Here is a 14,291-nt window from a genome sequence, read left to right as displayed (position 1 = left end):
TATGCATAATGTTTTCAGCAACTACTTCCTTTGAATTGGACAACATATTTCTTCATAGTCTGTTCTTAGCCGGGAAACTTTCCAAAACCTGTTCACTTTTGGGAGGCCCTGCTGGCAGTGACGTAGCTGCCGGCACTATGGCATCACAGCAATACACCAGCCACCACAGTTGGACAAACCGACAGATAAGGAGTGGACATAAGGTTAGCAATTCAAAAACCTTTTGCTGCTCAGTGGGAGCATGATGAGGCTTTCTACTCCCTTAAAGAGTTGACAGTCTCAGAAACCCACAGGGGTTGTTCTACCTTGTCCTGCAGAAGGGCTACGAGTTAGAATCTACTCGATGGCCGTGAGTTTAGTTTTAGAGTTTTTTGAGGGAATGTGAAGGCGCTTTGGGTGCTCAGTGGGTAAGTGCTTGGCTGCTCACTGAAAGGTTGGAGCTTTGCCCCTAACAGCAACTTCACAGGGAAGGGATGTGGCAGTCTGCTTCCATAACGATTGACAGCTTTGGGAACCCCACAGGGCAAGGTCACTCTCTTCTGTAAGTTCTCTTTGAGTGGAATCAGATTTGATTGGCAGTGTGTCAGTAGGTTTGAAGTGGTAACTCATTGTGAGTTTTATTTGCATTTGCGTAGTAACTAATGATACTAAGCGTCTTTTCATATATTTAATGGCCATTTGTATAATTTCTCTGGAGAATTATCTATTTTAGTCTGCTTCCCTTTATTAGTTAGATTGTTTATTGTTTAGTTATTAGAGTTCTTTATATATCCTGAATATTAAACCTTTATCAGATACATAGTTCCCAAATATGTTCTCCCATTCTCTGGATTGTCTTTCCATTTTCTTTATACCTTTGATACAAAATGGTTTTATTTATAATGAAGCCCAGTTGATCTATTCTTTTGTTATTCATAGTTTTGGTGTCATGTAAAAAAATTGCCAAATCCAAATCATTACGCCTATTTCATTCTGAGTTTTATGCTTTAGTTCTCACATAGAGGTTCTTGTTCCATTCTGAGTTAATTTTAAAACACCATATGAGGTATAGTTCCAACCTTATTCTTCTGCATGGATAGAGTGTCCTTGCTGAAAATTGGTCATACATGTACAGATTCATTTCTAGACTCTCAGTTCTGTTCTTTTGTCCTATAGGGATCTCCATATATTAGTACCAAAGAGCCCAGGTGGTGCACTGTTGGTGCATTTGGCTGCTAACCAAAAGGGTGATAATTGTGACCCACCAGCCATGAGGAAGATGAGAACGATGTGGTGATCTGCTTCCATAAAGATGATGCTCTTGGAAACCCTAGGGGCAGTTCTACTCCATTTTATAGGAGCACTGTGAGTTGCAATCAACTTCATGACAGCAACAGCATGCTATTTTGATCACTCTAGCTGTACATTATATTTTTGAGATCAGGAAGTATGAGTCTCCCTGAATTGTTCTTCTTTTTCAAGATTTCATTGGCTGTTTGAGGATGCTTGAATTTGAGGATTGGCTCTTTCATTTCTGCAAAAAATGGCTTTTGAAATCTTGATAAGAATTGTGTTGAATTTGAAGATTGTTTTGAGGAATACTGTCTTGTTAAGCCTTCTTTAACTCCTTTTAGCATTGCTTTATAGCTTTCAGTGTACAGATCTTTCATTTCCTTGTTAAAATTTACATCTTGGTATTTTATTATTTTTATCTTATTTTAAAATTTCTTTTTCAGGTATTTCCTTGCTGGTGCCTTTATCCTTGTAGTGACCCTGAATCTTTAGATGCACATGGATGCAGGGATCCATCTCCTTTCACTCACATATGCTCTTGGTACTCACACATCTGTTTTTCTTTTCAACTATAAGTATTTACGAGGTCTTGCTCTGTATCAGATCCTATGCTTGTCACTATGTGAGAGCTATACTTGTATTACCAGCTCTCCATCTTCTTTTCCCTCTTGTTCTGCCCCATCTTAACCATGCCCTTCACCATTGAGGAAGCCATGGTGAGGTGTATCCATCAGACTGTGTGGGATGGGGTCAGCAAGTACTCTCAGGAGCACTTGGCAGTGGGGAGGATATCTCCTCATTGGCTTCTTCTATGCATCCCTGATTTATCCTATTAGATGTAGAAGGAAACAGGAAATAGACTAGCTTGCCCAAGGCCAGCAAAATCCAGTTGAGGCCAGGATGAACAATGTTATGAGGCTGGCAGGGGCTGGTATGGAGTGGGAAGCACTATCAAACTGGTGGAGCTAGGAGGGGCCATTAGGCCCAGAACAGGACATGAAGTGTCAATGTGAGAAGGATGAAGTGTCTAGCTATGGAGGAACATATGCAGGGACCACTTTGGTCCAGGGTGCATGGGGATTTTACAGGGAAACTCTGGAGGGAATGTTGATGTGGTTCTTCTTCAGGACCCGAGAGCCAGAGTGCTTGTGGAGAGACTTGTGGATGCAACCCTTGTGAACCACCTGTGTCTAGCTGTGGCTGGGAGATGGACTGGCATGCTCTGCTGTCCCCACACTCCTCCCAGGTTGAAGTGTAGGGTAAAGTCAAGGGGGATAATTGGCTCAGGACCTGGCAACTCAAGGGTAAAGGCCAGGACTCAGAATTCTTGGTGTCAGAGTTCACACTGGGGTTGGGACTTAGGGGTTCATAGATCCAGGAAGTGAGAGCAGAGAGGGGAGGGTGGCCAAGCTGCTCATGTCGTCACCTGAACTGAACCACTGTTGACTGAGCCTAGCCTCCCTCCCTTCACAAGGTGGCTGATGAAGTTGCTGCTGAGGATGCTTGGTTAGGGGTGGTCACATCACCAAATGAGTATAGGGCTCCTAGTCCATGGTAAGCCCTTTGTAATTCACTCTCAGGCCTGTGGGCCAGGGTGGCTGGGAAGGAGTGTATGGTTTTGTGTTTGACTATCATGGTTGCGAGTTTGAGGGATCTGTTTGTGGCATGAATGTTAAGCATTGGGCTGCTAATCAAAAGATCAGCAGTTTGAAACCATTGGTCCTCCAAAAAAAAAAAAAAAAGTTACATCCTCAAAAACCCACAGGGGCAGTTCTACCCTATCCTATAAGGCTGTTTCAATTTGGAATCAACTTCATGCCAGTGAGTCGGGGTTTTTGTTTTGTTTTGGTTTAGCCTAAGAGGCTCTTCAAGGATGAAGGTCTTAGTTAGACTTAGTGGGCACACCTCCAGACAGTCTGGACAAGCCATAGGACTCATTGAACGTTGAGTTGTCATCAGGTGACTGCCTCTCTCTACTGTCTCCTAGGAGAACTCCACCAGGCAGGTTCTGGTGGCATCTGTGGGAAAACTGGGCCCACAGGATGCTGCGGTTGGCAAGTACTTCCTGGGAACATTTGTACAAATCTAAGCGTTCATAGGGGAGTAGAGGGACTCATTTCATGTCCAGGGCCTGCCTTATCATGACTTCCCTTGGTAGGGGTATCACTTAGCTTGGTTTTAGTTTCAGGAGAACTGTAGTCTGGTACAGAGCGGCATCCTGAAAAGATCTAGAAACTATAGACAGATCTACCCCATCTTTGGGTAGCCAAGGCTTGCGGTGGCGGATCAAGGAGGGGTGTTGTGAGAGCTTCCAAGACCTGTGGGTGGGGCTGCGCATCACCCAGTCTAAAGTGAGTCAGTGGGTCTACACTGAGGTGTCCTGTTGGTTTAATGTGTTAAACTTGAGACTTAGTTGCCATTGGTGCCTGTGATGGTTAAGGCTGCATGGTGATTTAACTAGGGTGTGAGTCTCAGTGGTTTGGCAGTTATGATACAGTCATTCCCCTTGATGATCTGATATCAAATAATCACCTTCACGTTGAGATTTGCTATGATCAGCCAGTCAATTGAAAGGAAGCAGATATGTCCTGTTTCCAATATATGTGGATGTTCTGGCAAAGCTTGCTTGCTTTTTTACTGTGTCTGGATCCTGCATCTGGCATATTATCTGAGCTCTCGTTCTTTGACCTTGAACCAGCAGTATGCCCTAGTACCTGCCAACCCTGGGTTTCATAAACAGTCTTCCATCTTACCAACCTGTCTGGATTCATTTACCTCTGCAGTCAACACCCTGCCTTCTGACCTGATCTTCGGTTTGTCAGTCCCTGTAGCTTTGTGAGTCAGGAGAAACCTCTAGCCTGACATCTAATCCACAGACTTGGAAACATGCCAGCCTCCATAACGGTGTAAGCCATTTCCTTCAGATAAATCTATATATACACAAGCATGTTTCACTGATTTTGCTGCTCTAGAGAACCCAGCTTGAAGAGAGTGTCCATGAGCTCTTTCTTCCTAGGCATGGCTAACTTCTCAGCCTCTGTAGTGAAAGCTCTTGGACAGATTTCTTTACTTTGAACCCCTGGTGGTAGGGTTAGGAGTGGAAGTGCCTACTACAATCTGTGCCTGGCATTTGGAAACATTTTCCCAGTGTGACTACTTTCTTCTTGTAGCTAGCTCTGTGTAGGCCTTGCGGGTCAGTGCCACATTTGGCCCAGAAAAATGCAGATGGGGCAGGTGTGGGCAGTCTCTTCTTGTTTCAAAGACCTTGATGATATTCCTGGCTATGGCTGAGTACAAACTCTTTCACACATGAGGTCAGGCCAGCCTTGGACCCATAACATTTCTGAATCTGGAGAGCCTGAGGGAATAGTGCTTACAGTCAGGGGCCTGCAATATAAGTCTGTCACCTATACGGCTTGAATATTGTCTTATCTTCCTCCTACCTGGGCTGAATAGAGTCCTTGCTGGTAGAGGGTTCCATGGAAGGACACTGGCCTGAAAAAACCTCTCCACCCAATGTTTGTGGAGTCTGCACTGCCCACGAGCTGTTTAGATAATGTAAAACAAAGTGAAACGAACAATGCTTACTTCGGCAACGCATATACTAAAAACGGAATGATACAGACAAGATTAGCATGGCCCCTGTGCAAGGATGACATGAAAATTCGTGAAGCACTCCATATTAAAAAAAAAAAAACAGAAACAAACTAACAAATTGGTTGCTAACATTTAAAGCAGAGTTTACATAAAACTTGCCTTTCCTGGCTTTCAGGTCCTTAGTATCATTTCCCATCCTGCCCTGCCATGCCTTACTCCAGACGGACAGTGGTGCAGCCTGCCCCCTCGGTAAACATGAGAGTTTTGGCCCCTGATCCTCAATAGAGAGATGGCTTTGGGGTGGGGCTCCACTTGGAGTTAGACAGAGAGATGTGCTCAGTGGAAGTGGACTGGGAGCTGTGAGAGCAGTGTGGGTTTGGGAGTCTGGGAGCAGCCATTCCCTATCATGTTTTTCCCTCCTCTGTGCTGCAACTTCCCCAGTCGGCCAGGTGTAGGATTATAATTCTGGACGCTTGAGTATTTCAGGAGAGGGTAGGTTGAGTCTCACCTCAAAGGACAGGTGCTTTCTCTCTAGCTGATACCCAACAGATGGGGTGGCCTGTGTGACTTGTGACAGCTCACTTCCCTTTCTTTGTAGAGTGGGATACCATCCTTTCTCTTGTGGTGCCTTCTGGTGCTCTGTGAAAGCTGAGGATGCTGCAGTGTAACGGGGGCACCATTGTGTGAGCACAGATTCCTTTGAGGCATGAGGTTTGTAAATGCATGAGAGACTGTGTCAATGTGGGTCCCTCGTTTATTTTTTTGGAGGGGGCATGTGATAGTTAGATTTTGTGTCAACTTGGCTTGGTCAGGATTCTCAGTAGCTCGGCAGTTGAAGCCTCTCCCACAATGTGATCTATCATAATGTAATCAACGCCATGATGGCATCTGCTGTGAGCAGACATGCAGTTGTGTGCAGGCTGAAGTTCAACACTTTATTCATGCCACAGCCCTGATATTTCCCCAAGCGTGTGGATTATTTGATGTGTAAATAGATATTGTGGAGATCTTCATCACTTTTTCTGCTGGGTCTGTGTCCTACATCTGGTTTGCCATGTTCTGGTTCTTTGGACTTGAGCCAACATCCTGCCAACATCCTGATCCTGAGAGCTTTCAGTGACCTGCCATCCAACCTGCCGGCCTTGGATGCATTCAGTTCTGCAGCTGCCAGCCTGGCCTGCTGACATGTCAGCCTGTGGTCTTCCTGGTTCATTTTCCTGTTTACAGATTTGTCAGGCCCCATAGCTATATAAGTCAGGAGAACCCTCCAGCTTAACATCTGACCCATGAACTTGAAATGGACTGGACTTACCTGCTACTACCTTTGTGTGAGCTATTTTCTTCATATAAATTCACTTCTTTATATATATAAAGAAATGTGTATATGAGATTCACTGTTTCTACTTCTCTAGAGAGCCCAGTCTAACACAAGGCAATTGTGATTAAATAATTCTCACCCTTTGTCCAGGTTCCATTCTTGGCTAATGCGCTTCATGCCCAGCCACCATCCATCTGTCACTAGAACCTCACGTGTTGTTCTGATACTGAACAGGTTTCGGTGGTACTTCTAGACTAAGATGGATTAGGAAGAAAGTTCTAGAGATCTACTTCCAAAATTCCACCAATGAAAAAATCTGTGAATTGAAATGGTCCAATCTCTATTGTATATGGTGTCTGGGGCTAAGTTGAAAGCAGCTAATAAGAGCAAGTATTCTTGGAAATGATTTCCCAAGCCAGAAAAATAATCACTCTTAAAGATAAGTATAGCAAATCACTCTCTTTGGAAATCACAGAGCAAATGGGCTTGAAGGGAATCCTTGAAGGAAAGCTCAAGTCCTTGACAGCCACTGTTCCACAGACTCTGCCATCTGTGTTCTGCACAGATGCAGAAGGCAGTGCCTGAAGTGATGCAGAAGGCAGTGCCTATTGTGTCAGATAGAATTTACATGAATGGAAGGGAGGTGAGGAAAATTCTGGAGCGAGTGAGACAGTGGGACCTCGTTTTTGGGTCTACAGATTTTGTTATAGGATGATGTGTTTTTGTCCTGGGATCAGGGTCACCTCCGTTCCCCAGTTGTTCAGTGCATGTGATTGCCTACCTGGTCCTTCCATAGCCCACTGGCCCTCTAACTCCAAGTGAAAGTGTACGCAGGGAACCAGAGACTAGGGCCTCATCTGCCTGTAGAAGTACAGCCTATTCCCAGACTCCAAACATCCATACCAACTCTAAAGTCTGGAGTGACCTAGATGCAAAATTAAAATGTGGAAAAGGGAAACACTTTAAGCAGGCAGATTTGGGTTCCGTTTAAGAAAATAATTTCTGAAACAAAAGCAATCATTGTGTGATCACCTTCCTCACATAAATGCTGAAGACGAATATGTGCATAAGCAAGTGTGGTGAAGAAGGCTGATGATGTCCGGCTATTGAGAGATATAGCATCCCGGGACTTAAAGGCTTAAAAGTAAACAAGCGGCCATCTAGCCCAGAAGCAACAAAGCCCATACGGAAGCAGCACACCAACATGGGTTATCGTGAAGGGCAGAGGGGACCAGGTCTCAAACAACAAAGTCAGGGGGGAAAAAATCACATCACCGTGAATGAGGGGGAGTGTGTGATGGGGACAGCTGGACATCCCTTGCAGAGGGGTAGTGGGGAGGAGATGAGTCACTCAGGGTTCAGTGTAGCAACAATGAAACTCAAAACCTTCCTCTAGTTCTTGAACACTTCCTCCCCTTCCAATTATCATGACCCCAATTCTACCTTGCAGACCTGTAGGGATCTGAAAACACAGGGAATCTAGGATGGATGAACCCCTCAGAACCAGTGGTGGGAGTGGCGACACTGGGAGGGAAGGGGGTGTAGAAAGGGAGAACTGATCTTGGGATCTATGTGTAACCTGCTCTCTGGGAGATGGGCAATGGGAAGGTGGGTGAGGGGAGACGCTGGGCAGTGTAAGACAAGATAAAATAATTATCTATAAACTATTAAGGGTGTGGGGGAAAGGGGAGAGTGGGGAGGGAGGAGGGAGAGAAAAAAAGGAAATTGAGCTGATTCCAGGAACCCAAGTGGAAGGTGAATTTTGAGAATGAGGGCAACGAATGTATAAGGGTGCTTTTCTCAATTGATGTATGTATGGATTGTGATAAGAGTTGTATGAGCCCCAATAAAAAGATTTATAAAAAAATAATAATGTCTGATAATTGAGACTGGCCCCTAGCTAGCGACTGACTGTCTAAAGAAGTAACCTTCATGTTAGGTCACAATTCTCAGCCTCAGCATGACAGACATTTGGCCTGGTTCATTTTGCATTGTGGGGGCTGTTTTATGCATTATACGTTGATGAGCAATATCTCTGGCCTGAGGGGTCAGTGCCACACGCCCTACCCACTAGATGCCAGTAGCACCCAGTTTCCAAATTATGGCAGCCTCTAGAACAGTGGTTCTCAACCTTCCTAATGCCGCAACCCATTCATACAGTTCCTCATGTGGTGGTGACCCCCAACCTTAAAATTGTTTTCGTTGCTGCTTCATAATCACAATTTTGCTACTGTTATGAATTGGACGAACCCTGTGAAAGGGTTGCTCGACCCCTGAAAGGGGTCTCGACCCACAGGTTGAGAACCGCTGCTCTAGAAGGAGTGGTTCAAGGTAGCCTGCATGCAAGCTTGCCATTCCTATCCCCTTTTGCTCTCTGCATGTGCTTCAAGCCTAGCCGATTTCTAGGCTGGCCCAGAGTTCTTGTACCTACACCTGTACACCAGTCTGATTCACACCTACTTGCTAGCCAGCCCCTCCTAGCAAAATGTGAGGTTAGGTACATTTGCTTATATTTTTTTAATTAGCATTTTTATTTTAGAATTTAAACATTTAAAGCATAGTGGTAGAAGTCCTCAAAGTTTCCATACACCTCTCATCTAGTTTTTTACATTGTCAGTGTCTCATACCACATGGCCTGCATGTCACAGCTGAGGACTGGCCTCATACACTACTGTGAACCTACCTGTAGATTGCCACCCCATGGAGGTTTCTTTCTGCCTTCCTCCCTCCCTACACACACACACCACCACCACCACCACCACCCCCATACACAGCCCTGCAGCTCCACAGTCTATCTTGATTGTCCAGCACCTTCTTGACCCCCTGGTCACCAATGATACTGATAGTCTCAGAGTATGATGGGATGCTGGGTGTTTTGCTTTTTGGAGCTGCTAGAAATGGTAAGAGCTGCAAGGCCTTTGCTGAGAGACTGTAGGGTTTTGAAGCCCATCAGGGCTCTGCCCCTCCTTCAGCAACTCTGCAGGGAGTAGGGGTGGAACTGGAGCAGCACTACTCTCCAGTGCTTCAGAGCCACCTAGCTGTCAGCACCCCCCTCGCTGGAGTAACCACATTCCTCATGGAATCCCACATTTTTGGCCTGAGTGCAAAGATAAGGGTTCCTCTGCCCCTGGGATGGCCGGGCCCCTACTCTGCTTTGTTGTTTCACATTGCCATATGGCCTTGCAACCTAGAAAAGTAGAGGATACGGGTAATTTAAGGTTAAAATATGAGGAAACACTTTCAGTGGGTTCTACTTTAGGATTAACAGCAAATAATTTTGAAATTAGAAGCCTTGAGAAATTTAGGTTGTGGAATCACAGAAAATATTTTCTGACCATATGCATTGTGTGGAAGGACGTTCATGGACGAAAGCTCAGCTTTGGAATGCCCCGTGAAGACTTGGGTGCATGTCTTGGTGAAGGCAGCATGCAGTTTCACACATCTTTCATGAACAAGGCTAACAGGACTGTCAGTGTGTACCCACTGTGGACATAACCCTTTGTCATTTTGTACGTCAACAAATGTGCTTTGATCTCGGAGTGACTGGCAGGATGAGTAGTCTGAAAGGAGCTAGACCAGAATTTCCAAAGATGTATGTAATTGATGGCAATGAGGTTTGAGTTCTTATGTCATTAAACACAAAGCCAGCATTCTTACATTAATCCAGTTTCTATATTTCACCGAATGGCTTAATTTGTAAGCATTCTACTGGCTTTTGTTTTCACCTATTTCACAGGTGCTGGGCAATACTATACTATTTTAGTGTGGCAACTAATTTTTATTTTATTTGTTCTCTTGTTAGATTGTCCGCAAGATTGAAATTTTCCTGGTTTCTCATTTATGTGTTGTCTCTGTCCACCCTTCCCATCTGCTGTAGTGAGCAGCTGACTTGAGTGCAGGATCAGGATTTCTGGATGCCTACTGAGTGACAGGGAGGCTTCTCTGTTTCTGTTAGGGTCCCCCACACCCAGGAATGGGAAGGAACTGCACAAATTCTGCTCTCAGAGAGGATGTGGAGCTGATAATGCTGAGTGTCAGTGCAAAGACAGTTACACGAAGATCTAGCCCTTTGTGGGGCCCCTGTGCTCCCTACCTTGCTCAGACCCACCCCTGAGCCTGACACCGGGTAAGACCTGATGACTTCTTGTTGGTGTGCAGAGGGAGAGGACCTGCAGTGTCTGCGAGGATCAAATTGAAGATGTTTTCTAGAACTAAAATCTGTGCTTCTTGAATGCTGTTTGTTACCGTGGTGGACCGTGTTTCATTGTGGGAAGAATTGGGCTCCTGGTAGAAGTGAGAGGCTAGGTTCTTAGGGTATTTTTTTCTGACTTCTCTAGTCTTCTGGGTATGCCAGGAGGCTTTCTCTCTAGAAGTGATACCGATTAAGGCCATGTCTCTGTGCATTCTGCCCAGAATAAGGGAAATTGTGCCACAGACACCTGTAATTGAGTTGACTGCAGCTCATGGTGTCCTGTACAACAGAATGGCATGTGCTACTGCCTCGTTTCAATTGTTCTGCAATGTTCTGTTGTGACCCCTTGGCTAATTTTCAAATGTAGCTAGACAGGCCTTTGTTTTGACTCTTAGTCTGTACGCTCTGCTGTAATCTGTCACGGCCACATGCAAGCCACCACAGAATGACCACTGCTGTGCAGGTGGAGGAATTTGTACCTTTGGATCTCAGTAGTACTGCCAAGTCTCAAAAGAAACAAAAAAGGGGTATGAAAGTGTGGCAGGTACTCTGGGATCAGTCTTGCTGTGTTATCACTCCTGGTGAGCCAGGGAGCACTTGAGCTTGGAAGGAGCAGGGGAGAGTGGCATGATGGTCTCCTTCGTGGACAGTCTCTCTTGACAACATGGCCCAAAGATCTGAGATGAAGTCTTGCCATCCTTGCTTTTAAGGAACATTCTGGCTATAGTTTTTCCAAGATAGATTTGTTTGTTCTTTTTTATGTTCATGGTACTTTCAATATTCTTTACCAGCACCATAATTCAAATATTCAAATGCTTTGTCACTCTTTCTTATTCAGTGCCTAACCTTCACATGCATATAACATAGTTAAAAATACTATGGCTTGTGTGAGGCTACCTTTGTTCCCACAGTAACCTCTTTACCTTTCAACGCTGTTGAGAAGTCTTCACAGCAGATTTACCCAATATAATGTGTAATTTGATCTCTTGATTGTTGCTCCTATCAACACTGATTGTGGATCCCTGTAAGACAGACTTAGGTCTTTCTCCATTTATCAGGCTGTTGTTACCTCTTGGTTCAGTTGTGATGCAGTGGTTATGCATTGGACTGTGATCTGCAAGGTCAACAGTTCAAAACTACTAGCGGTCTACCACTGTTAACAATTATAGTCTTTCTCAGAAACTCACAGGGGAAGTTTTATCCTGTCCTGTAGGGTCACTATGAGTCAGCATAACTTCAATGGCAGTGAGTTTTGTTTGTTTACATTTTTTTCTTTTTAAAAAAAATCATTTTATTGGGGGCTCATACAATTCTTATCACAATCCATACATCCATTGTGTCAAGGACATTTGTACATTTGTTGCCATCATAATTCTCAAAACATTTGCTTTCTACTTGAGCCCTTAATATTAGCTCCTCATTTTGCCCCCTTTCTCCTCACTCCCCCCTCCGTCATGAACCCTTGATAATTTATAAATTGTTATTATTTTGTCATATCTTACACTGTCCGATGTCTCCCTTCACCCACTTTTCTGTTGTCCATCCCCCAGGGAGGAGATTATATGTAGATCCTTGTAATCGGTTTCCCCTTTCTACCCCACCTTCCCTCCACCCTCCAGGTATCACCACTCTTACCACTGGTCCTGAAGGGGTTATCTGTCCTGGATTCCCTGTATTTCCAGTTCCTATCTGTACCTGTGTACATCCTCTGGTCTAGCCAGATTTGTAAGGTAGAATTGGGATCATGATATTGGGGGAGGAGGAAGCATTTAAGAACTAGAGGAAAGTTGTATGTTTCATCGTTGCTACCCTGCAACCTGACTGGCTCATCTCCTCCCCGCTTCAGTAAGGGAGTGTCCAGTTGCCTACAGATGGGCTTTGGGTCTCTATTCTACACTCATCCTCATTTACAAGGATACGATTTTTTGTTCTTTGATGCCTGAGACCTGATCCTTTTGACACCTTGTGATCATACAGGTTGGTATGCTTCTTCCAGGTGGGCTTTGTTGCTTCTGAACTAGATGGTCGCTTGTTTACCTGCAAGCCTTTAAGACCCCAGATGCTGTATCTTTTAATAGCTGGGCACCATCAACTTTCTTCACCACATTTGCTTATGCACACATTTGTCTTCAGCGATCGTGTCAGGAAGGTGTGCATCATGGAATGCCAATTTAATAGAACAAGGTGTTTCTTTCATTGAGTAAGTACTTGAGTGGAGGCCCAAGGTCCATCTGCTGCCTTAATACTAAACCTATAAATATGTGCACATAGATCTATTTCTCTACCATCCTATGTAAATATATTTACTTATGTACATGCCTCTATTTAGACCTCTATAAATATCCTTTGCCTCCTAGTTCTTTCCTTTATTTCCTTTTACTTTCCTCTTGTCCCACTATCGTGCTTAGCCTTCATTTGGGTTTCAGTAATTTCTCTCAGTTACATTGCCATTACCAGGCCTCTCCCTTGCCTCTGGGTTGGTCAACACTACCTCCTTACCTCTGCCTCTCTGTCTCACATGTCCCTCAGAACCATGGGTCCCATTGTTTTCTCCTCTAGACTGTTCATCCAGCCTATCTTATCTAGATAGATCTGCAGAGTAATAATATGCACCCAAAAAACAAGGCATAACAAGACAAAGCAACAAAAGAGAACACAATGATGGCAACAAAAAAGAAAACCAAGGACCCAATACATTAATTTTTTTAAAAAAGAAAAAGAAAATTTTGTTAAAAATTTTAAAAAGAAAGAAAAACCTGTAAATAGATCAAGGTCTGATTTTTGACCTCTTGGTGTGTCCTCCAGTCAAGTTTGATCCCCATGCTCTGGCCCCAAAGTCTATCCTTTGCACTCCCTCGGGAGCTTCCTGCTCTGCTCCCCCTGTTGCTCTGCCACACGCCTTTAGTGTTTTGCAGGATTAGTCCGGGCCAATCCCGACACTGAGTCTCCAGTGTTGTCCCCCATAGGGTCATGAGTCAGCGACAGAGGTCGTGTCTCTTAGTGGGATCAGCCATGTGGTCCACTCTGTGCATTGGCTGTTCGGAGCTGGGATATCATCCTCCAGGCCTGGTGGGCCAGAATGTGCTCCACTCTCTCTTCCTCCCGGTTTGCTCCCTGTTTACATTTTTTATATTGAGTTGTAACCCATAATGAAGGCTGCAGTCTTTGATCTTCATCAGTAAGTGTTTCAAGTCCTCTTCACTTTCAGCAAGCAAAGTTGTGTCATCTGCTTATCGCAGGTTGTTAATAAACAGGGTGGGTAGAGTATTTTGGCGTTTTCCAGAGGATATACTTCATGACAGCCCCACTGTCTAGAATCGGAACCCAAACCCCATTGGCTTGAATCTACTCTTGGGTTCGTTGGGCATTTCCATCATCTTGCTATTGAAACCCTTTCCACCTGTTCCTGCCATTTGCGAATCACTCAGCTGCCATATGACTAATGTCTGGAGAATTTTTAGAAGAACATCCCTTTTCCCCTGGACTCTGATCCAAAAATTCAAATCCCTCCCATCCCCAGGGAACGAAAGGCGCTTGTTGTCTCCCCATTCTGGGAACCCAGAAGGTAGGAACCTCCTGTGGCAGGTAGGTGTCCCTCTGACACCCCTCTCTATTTCACACCACAGGAAGACTACAGTGTGTTCTCACTAGTTCCTCTCCCTGCTTCTCACAGACTTGGCAGGTAACCCAGGCCAGCCTGGAGTCCCTTTGCCCCTACTCTGCTTTGGGGGTTTGTATTGTCATATGGCCTTGCAACCTAAGAACCATTTGTGCCACCGGTGCTCCAGTTTTCTTTGGGATTCATTGGAGCACCCTGCAGGACTAAGAATTATACCAGAGCCCCCACATGGGATACGGTGCCGTTGGGTGGGCTTCTCATCCTGGGCTGGATGAAGATGAAGTGGGGGAAGG

The 14,291-nt window shown here is 44.9% G+C and overlaps 1 protein-coding gene and 1 non-coding gene across 3 annotated transcripts in view; both read left to right on the top strand.

Annotated features, from left to right (window-relative positions):
- The window catches only part of PHF2 (PHD finger protein 2), a 114,007-nt gene that overhangs the window by 21,812 nt on the left and 77,904 nt on the right, over positions 1-14,291 (top strand). The window lies entirely within an intron of this gene.
- On the top strand, positions 4,855-4,959 carry LOC142449497 (U6 spliceosomal RNA). The gene has a single exon (XR_012784657.1). It is a non-coding gene; the product is annotated as a U6 spliceosomal RNA (small nuclear RNA).

Source organism: Tenrec ecaudatus, chromosome 5 (assembly GCF_050624435.1).
Source record: "Tenrec ecaudatus isolate mTenEca1 chromosome 5, mTenEca1.hap1, whole genome shotgun sequence".
Classification (NCBI taxonomy): Eukaryota; Metazoa; Chordata; class Mammalia; order Afrosoricida; family Tenrecidae; genus Tenrec; species Tenrec ecaudatus.
The sequence above is the reverse complement of the archived record's forward strand: the minus strand, read 5'-3'. Positions and strand labels throughout refer to the sequence as shown.